The sequence below is a fragment of the Urocampus carinirostris genome, chromosome 18, assembly GCF_059441175.1.
Source record: "Urocampus carinirostris isolate Australia breed hairy pipefish chromosome 18, RoL_Ucar_1.0, whole genome shotgun sequence".
NCBI lineage: Eukaryota > Metazoa > Chordata > Actinopteri > Syngnathiformes > Syngnathidae > Urocampus > Urocampus carinirostris.
In genome coordinates, this window is record NC_142366.1 from 17,406,688 (window position 1) to 17,417,845 (window position 11,158).

Below are 11,158 nucleotides of genomic sequence, written 5' to 3' on the forward strand. Positions count from 1 at the left end.
GGCATCAACAGACACACTTAGTCAAACATAAGGTTTTCGTGCAAAAACCCCAGCAATGACCATCAATGTCCTTCAGAGGCTTCAGCCATCAAAGTAATCAAAGCTACTTTAAAGCAGGCTCAATTACCCATATCTGTGACGGAGTGTATGGGCTGTGCCAGGCTGTACTTGCCCAAGACACAACGGTGACCCTAGCAGTTAAGGGATCTTTAAACCTTTAGAAAACTACCCAGCTCAAAGCAAATAAATGAACGCATAGCAACACAGAACTTATACTCATACATTGAGTGAGCAGTAACGAGAGCGCCATGACCACGAGACAATGCAACAACAAACAACAAAGGCATGGTGGCATTGAGCAAGCAAACAAATAATCCAGCAAAGCAGTGAAACTAAACACACAATACGACAATTATTTGAGTGCAGCACGGCAGCGCAGTAGTTAGCGCGTGTGCGGCACAATTCTTAGGTTAATACATTAAACCTTCCTGTGTGGAGTTTGCATTTTCTCCCGTGCTTGCGTGGGTTTCCTCCGGGCACTCCGGTTTCCTCCCACATTTCAAAACCATGCATGTCAGGTTAATTGGCTGGTCCAAATTGTCCCTAGGTGTGAATGAGCGAGTACGTTTGTCTGTCTCTGTGTGTCCTGCGAATGGCAGGGAACCGGTTCAGGGTGTCCCCTGTCCACTGCCTGAAGATAGCTGGGACACTTTCGATACCATTCAGTAGCAATGATGGGGGAGATGTGATATACACACGACCTGGTCGAAAGATTGGGGTCGATTTACATTTTCAATTAAAAACTTACACTTTAATTCATCAAATAAGTTGTCCAATGTCCATTTTATTTTACCCGTATCAATGTATTCCCTTTGTTGGCCTGCCTCAGATATGGCTTTTACTTTACCACTAAGTCTTAAAGACCAACATCTTGGAGTCACCTCTTCACTCTAAATGTTGAAACTGGTGTTAAGCAGTTATAATTTAACTAAATAGGGGGTTGATGATCTTTGAGTGGTGTGTTTTTTAAAACTGGAGACTTATGTTCTAATCATCTTGACACTTATCTTTCTACTTTGGTTGTAGCCTGGTTGTGCTGTTCTCTGAAGGAAGTAGTACACACCGTTGAAGGAGAATTTTAGTTTCTATGTAATTTCTCGCATGGAAGAGTTTTCATTTCTAGTGACGAACATTGATTTACAAGTTCCATACGAATGTTTCGGGGACATAATCACACGCACAAATATGACACTCCAGGTACTCGACTTGCTCAAAGGAAGGTCAATTGGTCAGTTCTATAATGTTCCTTAATAGTTAAACTGTTTTCAGCTATGCTAACATATTGCACAAGGGATTTCTGATTATGCATCCATCCATCCATCCATCATCCATCAATTTTAAGCGCTTTTATCTTCACTAGGGTCTCAGGGATGCTGTAGCCCATCACAGCTAGCTTTGGGCAGAGGACAGGGGACACAGAGACAGAAAACTCACACGCATATTCACACAGGGACAATTTAGACGGGGCAATTGGTCTGACGTAAATATTTTTGGAATGTAGGAAAAAAACCGCAGTGCCCAGAGAAAACCCACGCAGGCATGGTGATAACATACAAATGACGCACAGGGACTCTGCGGTAGCTGGAATTGAACCTCGGACCTCTGAACCTGGGTGTCCATATGATAACCACCCGCAAAACGAGAAATTTTAGGCTGAAATAGTCTTTTACCATGTTAACAATTAATGGCATGTATTTCTGATGAGTTTAATTTTATCCATTGATTTATCCATTATCTGCACCAATTTGGTCTCGTCGATTTGGGGAGATTCCCTTGTACAGAAAATACGCTCATTCCCAAAAACCAGCATACATGGAGTTCAATATGAAACCGTACTTGTCGTCATAAAGAGATTTGGTCTCGTACTCAGGATGGTCACAAGGTATGACCAAAGTGCTGATCTCAAGGCAGCAGTGCAAGCTTGCACGGCTGTGTTAGGCCTCTTTAGGCGTGGTATCATATATCTGATACCACCAGTATCAGATGACGGTGTTTGAAGTTGCTAAACTTGTTAGAAAGCCAAAGAGGTGAGAAATTTGCGTAATGTTCTGTACTGGAGAATGTCCCTCCAATTGACATAATCCATCCAGTCACAGGGCACACAGAGACAGACAACTCACTCGCTCATTCACACCTAGCGACATTTGGACCGGCCAATTAACATGAAATGCATGTTTTTGGAATGAGGAAGGAAGCCAAAAACCCACGCAAGCATAGGGAGAACATGCAAACTCCGCACATGAAGGCTGGCACAACATTCATTTGGACAGGTAACTTAAAATTAGTTTTACCTGGTTATATCAGTATCAGAAATTATTTTCCCCCCATTTTATTAACACTCCACTTATTGAAACATAAATATTTTGTTTGTTTGTTGTACATGATTCAATTGTTTGTTTGTTTGTACATGATTCAGATTGAATCGTTTCTTGTACATGATTCAATTGTTTGTTTGTACATGATTCAAATTGAATCGTTTCTCCGGCGCCGTCACGAATGGCAGCCACTCCAGCAGCTCCCGTGTTATTTTCGATTGTTCTCAGTTATTTTCGATTGTTCTCAGCTTAGGGATGCTGCTGGAAAAGTGAATTTCCCTTCGGGGATGAATAAAGTATCTATCTATCTATCTATCTATCTATCTATCTTGTAGCTGTATTTGATCAAATGACCTCAGAACTGTGCCGCACACGTGCTAACCACTCAGCAGCCATAAAGGTGTATCTAAGCCAACTCAAAGTTTTAAAGGTAGTATAGCTTTAAATGTTCATGTTGGAAAATTGTAGTATTTAGGACACACCATGCACTTTCATCCTTACCTTTAAGCCTCCTTACAATCTCTTCGTAGTCAGCTCCAGAGTAGTTGTCATAGCATCCCCGTATACAAACACACGCGTCTCATATAACCTCCCTGTGTTTTCTTTCACTAACTGCAACAAGAAGCACAAGAGAAAGTAGCATGCAAAGTACACAAAGACGGGCCTAAGGACGAAAGATCAACATCACATAACACCGTTTTCGCGTTTCCCACAAGACGTATATGGCCGTTGACAGGGTGCCCTTTATAAAACTGTCACCTGACAAGACAAAGTTGCATCTTTATGACAGTCTCAACTAGCAGATGGCATCGCTGTTTGTTGTCTTTTCAGTGTATTTTATTATTAATGAGAACGAAATGCAACTCCACTCAAAAATCCATGCCCCCACCTTCATCGTTTCCCTGGGACTGAGACAGAGACATTACCGGCAAGGATAGTCACTTCATCACTTATGCCAAGTGACAACAAACTGCCCCAAACTGAAGGTAAAGTACTCAGGTTGCTTTGTAAACATGCATTATGTAAGATAAGACAATTGCACGATACATTATTGAGAGGGAGCTTCGGAAAAATGCGTTCCTCAAACGGGAACGCAGGGTAGCAGGACTAAGAAACATGTTAGAAGTGAGATTGGGTTATGTTTATAAATATCTGAGACATTATCTAATGTTATAATCAGGGTTGGGTAGGGTTACTTTAACTTTATTACATTCAATTACTTTTGGATTACTCCAATACCAAATATGCTAATAAAAGACAAAATAAAGTAAATATGAATAAAATTGAGACTCACAACACGTGGTAAGCTTTCTCTCCTGGCTTTGATCTCTTTGATCTCCGGCCAAACTAACATAAAATGCGACAAAAACAAAATGAAAATAAATCCAAACAGCTGTCAACATCATTTTTGCTGTTCCATGTATTCCGTTACTCCCCAAGCCTGCACAAAATTTTGTCATTTTTTTCATATTTAGTTTCTTTTGTCTTTTATTAGCATATTTGGTATTGGAGTAACCCAAAAGTAATTGAAAGTAATCAAGTTAAAGTAACCCTACCCAACCCTGGTTATAATGTAGTACCACTCACCCACCAGATCGCCCCCGAGGACTACATGATCAGCCGGTTGACCAGTTGTAAAGACAGCTCTCGACGGATGGATCGCTATTATTTTTTAAGGAACCAGAACGTGACCAATTCTACATACAATGAACATTTAGAGATTGTGAAGTGTTAGAATATGGAAAATGTCACTGAATATGCACTTCCTGTTCAGTCAATCGGTGCCAGTCCAATAGTGTTCGAGAGGGACCACATCTAATTTCATCATGTTAGGTATGTTTTATTGCCTTTATTGGCCCTATAATGGGTATTAAGAAGTTTAGAGAAAGGGGGAAGGTAAAGTAGAAAACAGTGACAACAATGTTGAGTCAAAGAGGGAAATAATTGCGAAAATGTCATGAATACCGATGTGAATCACCTGTGCCCGCTCATTTGGTGCCAAACGCTGCGGGCTCGGATTGGCTCCCTGTCCCTAGTTAAACCCAGTCCTGTCAATACCCTGTTGTCAGTCTGTGAACCTCTGTTTATTCAAGGCAAGCCTTTATCGACCCTGACTCCCACCTGTCCCGTTTTTGCTCCCGTTTGTCTCCGGCTACGACCTGTTTTTGATCCCTACCACATCTATTATCCTGTCCTGGCTTACGACCCATGTTTGATCCCGACTACGTCTACTCTCCCGTCCTGGCTTACGACTCGTTTCAGACCACGCTTTGTTCTCCCAGTCCCAGCTACCGACCAGTTTTTTCCGTCCCTGACACCCCCTTCGCTCGCTATGAAAGATCCACTTCCGTGTTCGGATCACAATCCGAGTGCAAGAGCGACTTGCTTCCCATGTCCAGCGTGCACTGGATCGTGGGCACAGCCCTTCCACTTTCTTTCAATAAAATTGTGAGAAATTGTTACGCGATTGGGTATACCCTGTACGCTGGTTGTGACAGAAAACACCAAAATTGGTGTCAGTGCAACGAATGATTTGACTTAATAAAGGTATATTCAAATTTATTATCCACGCATTTAAACAATTATTGTTGTTAATGTAGACATTTAATTAATATTTAAGTTAAGTAGCAGTATTTCTTTTAGTATTTGGCTATTTTATAGGAGCTTGTCAAAACCAGAACGGAGACAGGACCCACTTGCGTGCGTTTCTCTTAGTTTTATTGGGAAGAAGGGAAAGGATAGTACACACGATCTGTAGATCGCTGGTTGCGGGGAGCAGGTTGCTCAGACTCGGAATTGGTATTTCCGTGGCGAGCGATGGCGGTGTTGAGAGCGGAAAAAAAACAGATCAGTAGCCGGGACGGGGGATCGATATTGTAGTCGAGATCAGAAAAGGGGGTCGAGCCGGGAAACAGCCGGGAATCAGAGCAGGAGAGAGTCAGGGTCGAAGAGCTTGCCTAGCGTAAGCTGTGGTTCGCAGACGGACTGACAACCGGTGACAGAAAGATGAGGGTGACAGGCAGCCAATCAGCCTCCGAGGCAGTTGGCGCCAAAGCAGCAGGCACAGGTGCCTCGCATCAGTAATCAAGACAGAGCTAGTCTTAGATGCAATTGTATACAGCATTTTAAAAATTGAGTTTTTGTATCAATTTGCAAAAAAATGTGAACAAACATAGATAATGTATGTACGTCCATGAGTAAGGTACACGGTATCAGACAAGACCAAAGCCTAACCTAAGCTGTCATCGATCGTTTAAACGATTAATACAGACCTAAATCACCATTTTGTCCAATTTATTCTTAGTGCAGGCATGAGAGTGGCTAATTATGTTATCTTACCTAATTAACCTGTATAGAAATCTTCCTGCAGGACAAGGGATTATTCATCCCTCATCCGAGTGTTCATTATTATCTTTAAAATCATTATCATAAAGCCACTAACTTTGATGTTAGCCATTCTAATGCCATTAATCTAGATTGAGTCCTTCTTTCCATTTCCGCAGAGGGGGCGGGTCCTTTGGGGTCATTTTTAATTATCGCTGAAAGGATGGGAATTCCAGCACGTTCCAATAAGATCAGTTGTGGTCACAGCAATCATCGGCATCCCATGAGAAGGCATTACGTCCTTCCGCTTTGACTACATTTGTGTTTTTTGCGGTTTGGCACCCGAGCTCCAGCTCACTTCATTTTGTGTCAGTCTTTGCTCCGAAAGTCGGCTACAAGCCGTTAATGCGGCAAACGAGGAGAGGATCGATAGCCCTCATCGGGCCATGTGTCATCGGGTAATCGGGTATTGATGGGGTATTGGCATGCGGCTAATTAATCTCACGCCCAGTGTCGGCTTTCATATGTTTCCTTAATTATGCTCTTCGTCTTGGTCTGGACTCATCAGCAGGTTCCCAGTTTCCCGTTCCAAAGTTAACTGTCGAGTTTCAACTTGCAAAGCCTAAGCCAGCAATTTTCTGATAGGGATATGTGTACTCCTTGGGGAGCGTGATATTTAAAGTTAAAAATATACATACCGTGTTTTTCTTATTATATGGCTTACCGGATTATAAGGCTCACCCCCCAATAAGTAGTATTTTGTGATATATTTTTCATATATATTAAGGGATCCTGTGCGGAGTTTGTATGTTCTCCCCGTGCTTGCGTGGGTTTCCTCCGGGCACTCCGGTTTCCTCCCACATTCCAAAAACATGCATTTCAGGTGAATTGGCCGGTCTAAATTGTCCCTAGGTGTGAATGAGCGAGCGAGTGAGTTGTCTGTCCCCGTGTGCCCTGCGATTGGCTGGCAACCAGTTCAGGGTGTCCCCTGCCCACTGCCTGGAGATGGCTGGGATGGGCTCCAGCCCCCCCGCGACCCTAATGAGGATAAGCGGTACGGCTAATGAGATGAGATGAGATGAGATTAAGGGAATGAAAACTACAGTACTCTAAAGGTTGCACCAACAATTAAAAACAGTGCTGAATTGCATACAATTGCATAACTTTAGATGCAACTGGAATCCAACCCAAATTGGTGGCATTTAGTGGATACAGACAACAAACGAAAAGGCATTAGGTTTTATAAAATCATGTCACCATTTTTAGTTGGTACCAAATTATTGCTGTTATTATTGGGCCATATTGTCGTACATTAAACTAGTCTGTGTTACAGCCGACTCGCAAGAGCTCTACAAAGCGTACAAGGAATTGAATGAAAGCAAAGGCATTGTAGGAAGTAATGAGTTCACTCAGAACTGAATGAAGCGAACAACATTGTGGGAAGTAATTTGGTCGTCCCGTTAGATATTAATCAACACATGGCTGCACTTGTTCAATACATTTGTCACTTGCAAAGCTTTGGTTGAGCTGAGAAAAGTGAGACAATATTTTCTTTACTGTGACTAAAATAGAGTGATAGTGAGATAAGACCCTTTTCATGTATTATTTGTGTTCATAGTGGTCAAGTGGATGTGAACTGGCGCTCTCCCAGATGCGATCTGGGTTTGATACCTGTTTTATTCAATGTAATGCAATTGTTAACAACAATTCTTGTCTTGGCATAGTTGTTAGGAGTTGGTGCTTACCATTGGTATCTGGGTCAATTCCAGTTTAGTCCAGTATTATGTCGCAGATACAGTAGCTCAGAAGGTAGAGTGGTCGACTTGGAAACAAAGAGGTCGCAGGTTAGATTCCCAGCTCCTCCAAATTAGTTAAAGTGTCTTTGGCCAAGAGACTGAATTCCCTGATAGGCAGGTAGGTGCCTTGGCCTTGGCTGACTTGGCTGCCGTCGGTGTGAGTGTGTGAATGGGTACATTGTGAAGCGCTTTTGAGGTCCTCGTGGACTAGTTAAAGTAATATAAATGTTGTCCATTTACCTGTTTATAAGGTGTACTTTCAAATGCATGCAATGGGGTTTTTGGGTTCACTTTATAATCCAGAAAAACATAAATTATTGTACAATATCTATCTATATGTCGGGTATAATTAAGAGCTTAGTAAACAAATAATTGATATTATCTACCATAAACTATTTAACTTGTTTTTCTACATTGTGTTGCAGGTTTGGGAATAATGCTTTAAAAATAGAAGCACAACAACTTCACTCAGTAAGAACTACGGTAATGCATTGATGATAAAATATAGTAACTCAAATGTCGTTACTACATGAAGAGTTACTGAGTGACTCATTAAATGTAGTTAACGAAATCCACTGTCCCTTCAATACTGATCAATTCTGGATCACTCAAATTGTCGCATTAAACTCCTAATCCACCAATGCTCATAGGTGGGCATGTTGATGTTTACATTCGAAATAGAACTGGATACAATTATAATGACAGCTTCTTGAGGACAGAGTATGAGAACACAGTATTTCTTCTCATGGAGATATTCTCCCTACTGTATATGCTCACATCCAAGCCAAATTAACTACTATAAAATAAAATAATGGATTGATAATACTCTAGTTACATTTGAAATGAAGTAACCAATAACTGGGATGACTGTTTTTCACTAATACGCCCAACACTTTTGAATAGTCTCGAACGTAAGCATCATTTTCTTCCCCATCAAAGCATTCAAGACCCCCCTTGTACACGGTCCTACCTTTTGAGTTCCGGCTCACCGCTAATCAATAGCGCTTCTGAGCACTAGCTTCTACGCAAGAGTACCTGAAGGTGACCCTGACTGGCGGCATCACCGCGGGGCCCCAATAACCCGCTCGGAAAACGCTCCTCGGCGAGAGCAAATCTCCGACTTTTAACCTCGGCGCTGTTGGTTTGATTATTGTTTATAGATACAGCAGAGAATTAAAGTGTGGCCTGCAGGCAGCATAATTATTTACAGCTGAAAACTCATATCATTACCAGCATGCTCCTAATTGCCAGAAGTAATATCAATGTTAGTTGATTAAGTGCTCCCCCCATCCTAACACTCAGAGATTGTTTTCCCTTAGCATATGGAGATGCTACTTTATCTCAATACAGCTGTTCAAGCTTGCATTTCTGTTTATTTTCTTTTTTTTTAACCATTCTCTCCAAAATACATTAAATTCCTCCCTTCTTACCATCAATGTCACTGCTCTTTGTTGTTTGCCCACAAGGTCAACTAAATCCCATGGGATTTGCCCCTTCATTGCAAAAATATGCATTGAATACTGCCATTGACAGCTATAAATGTCAAAAGATCAATTGATTGTTGCTCAGTTGGCATTGAACAAGGTTATAAATTGTTCAGTCAACAGGAGAAAATATTCTCAATGATCACTTATGTAACAGCCACAGAAATACTTGTAAAAAAATGAAAATATTACCAAGGACAATATAGCTGGGACAGCAAGACGTGATCGGGGTCAGAAAAGGGGCATAAGCCAAAACGGGAGAGTAGTTGTAGTCGGGACCAAAAAGGAGTTGTGGGAGAGTAGACATGGTCGGGATCAAAACAAGTCGTAGCCAGAGACAAACGGGAGCAAAAACGGGACAGGTGGAAGTCAGGGTCAAAAAAGACTAGCTTAGTATTCAGGGAGATTCGCAGATGGACCGACAACAGGGGATTGACAAGACAGGGTTCAAATAGTGACAGGGAGCCAATCAGAACCCAGGGAGATTATCGCCAAATGAGCGGGCACAGATGAGTCACATCAGTAATCATGACAGTAATCACTAAATATAAGCCGAATTACTATAAACCAACGGTCTCTAACGTGGAAGCCCTCAGGAACACCTCAGTAGCCCAAAGACAGGTTCTGAAATATCTCACCGGGTGGTAGGTCTTTGTAGTAATAACATAGTACCACATACCAATACTATGTATGGTAAGCTGTCAGTTAAAAAATGCAAATACTGCCATGATTACAGATGTGATTCACCTGCGCCCGTTCATTTGGCGCCAACTGCCGCGGGTTCTGATTGGCTCCCTGTCAGTATTTGAACCCAGTCCTGTCTGTCTCCTGTTATCAGTCCATCTGCGAACCTCAGTGTATACTAGGTAAGCCTTTTTCGACCCTGACTCCCACCTGTCCTGTTTTGGCTCCCGTCTGTCTATGACCCGTTTTGATCTTGACTACGTCTGCGCTCCCGTCTCGGCTTACGACCTCTCTTTGTCCCCGACTACGTCTACTCTCCCGTTCTGGCTTACGACTCGTTTACAACCCCGACCACGCCTTGCTCTCCCAGTTCCGGCTACCGACCCATTTTTCCGTCCCTGACACCGCCATCGCTCGCTACGGAAGATCAATTTCCGTGTTCGGATCACAATCTGGGTACAAGAGCGACTTGCTTCCTATGTCCAGCGAACACCAGATCGTGGGCGCAGCCCTTCCTCTTTCCTTCAACAAAACTTGTGAGAAACGTAACACAATTGGGTCCTGTTTCCGTTCTGGACCTGACAGATACAACCATTAGTCGTTTGTCCCAATCAGTACCAAAAAGTAGCTCTCAGCTTCAGAAAGCTATACACGGAAAAATACCTGACATGTGTGTCCTCTCTTTCGGTTTCATGTGATTAATGTACCTGTTTATTTATTTCCATGACATATATTTTTTAGGTGTTTATATATTTATCAATTATTTCTACATATGGCAGGATCAGCCCACCACAAATGCGGACTTTAGAAATGAGGAAAAACGTTTTGCCAGTAAGGTTGCGTTGCATGAAGCGAACTCATTAAAACAAATCCAAATTAGATGCAAAAATATTTTTGGTTTTGAAGAAAAATGATGTGGCCCTTAAAGATGATTTCTGAAGGGCATTTAGCGTCAGGGATCCGTCTCTTTTAGAATGAAACTTGTGCAGGCGAGTGGAATGATATGTTAAAGGGGCAAAGGATATGGTGATTAAAAGTGGGCCTTGGGTCATCATTAGCATTGAGAAGTTTAGCGTGAGGGGCGTGTCTTGGAAAAATCTTGGTGACTGTCAGGAATGTCAGCGACTCCTCAAAGACTTGTACAGTCAAGCTAGTAGATGAGGTCTGATTAGGAAGCAGCATCATTTGATCATTATTTCTAATTAGTTCGTTACATATTCAACCTAGAATAGTTGTGCACCATTAGAGTTTCACCAGAGATAAGACTCAAAGCCACATTTGGGTGTCATGTCTTGTTTTTGCAGGGAATTTGGCACAAGAGAATAGAAAAACCAAAAGACTGACTCCAGATGCAGACTAAAATCTTGAAACGAACAGCGCTAACATTAGTGTCTTTGTCGTATTTTCCCCCTACATGTTCACCTCTAAAGAGACTTACCTGATTGCTTGTAAAATATTCTTATCCCGGCCAAACTTGTCCTTTCGTGGAGAGTGG

The 11,158-nt window shown here is 42.1% G+C and overlaps 1 protein-coding gene across 1 annotated transcript in view; it reads right to left on the reverse strand.

Moving 5' to 3' along the window:
• ofcc1 (orofacial cleft 1 candidate 1) overlaps window positions 1-2,936 on the reverse strand; it is a 201,023-nt gene extending 198,087 nt beyond the window's left edge. The window contains exon 1 of the mRNA XM_088322071.1: window positions 2,877-2,936. The gene's annotated coding sequence lies outside the window, so the exon portion shown is untranslated. The remainder of the gene's footprint in view (window positions 1-2,876) is intronic.
• Between the last annotated feature and the right edge of the window lie 8,222 nt (window positions 2,937-11,158).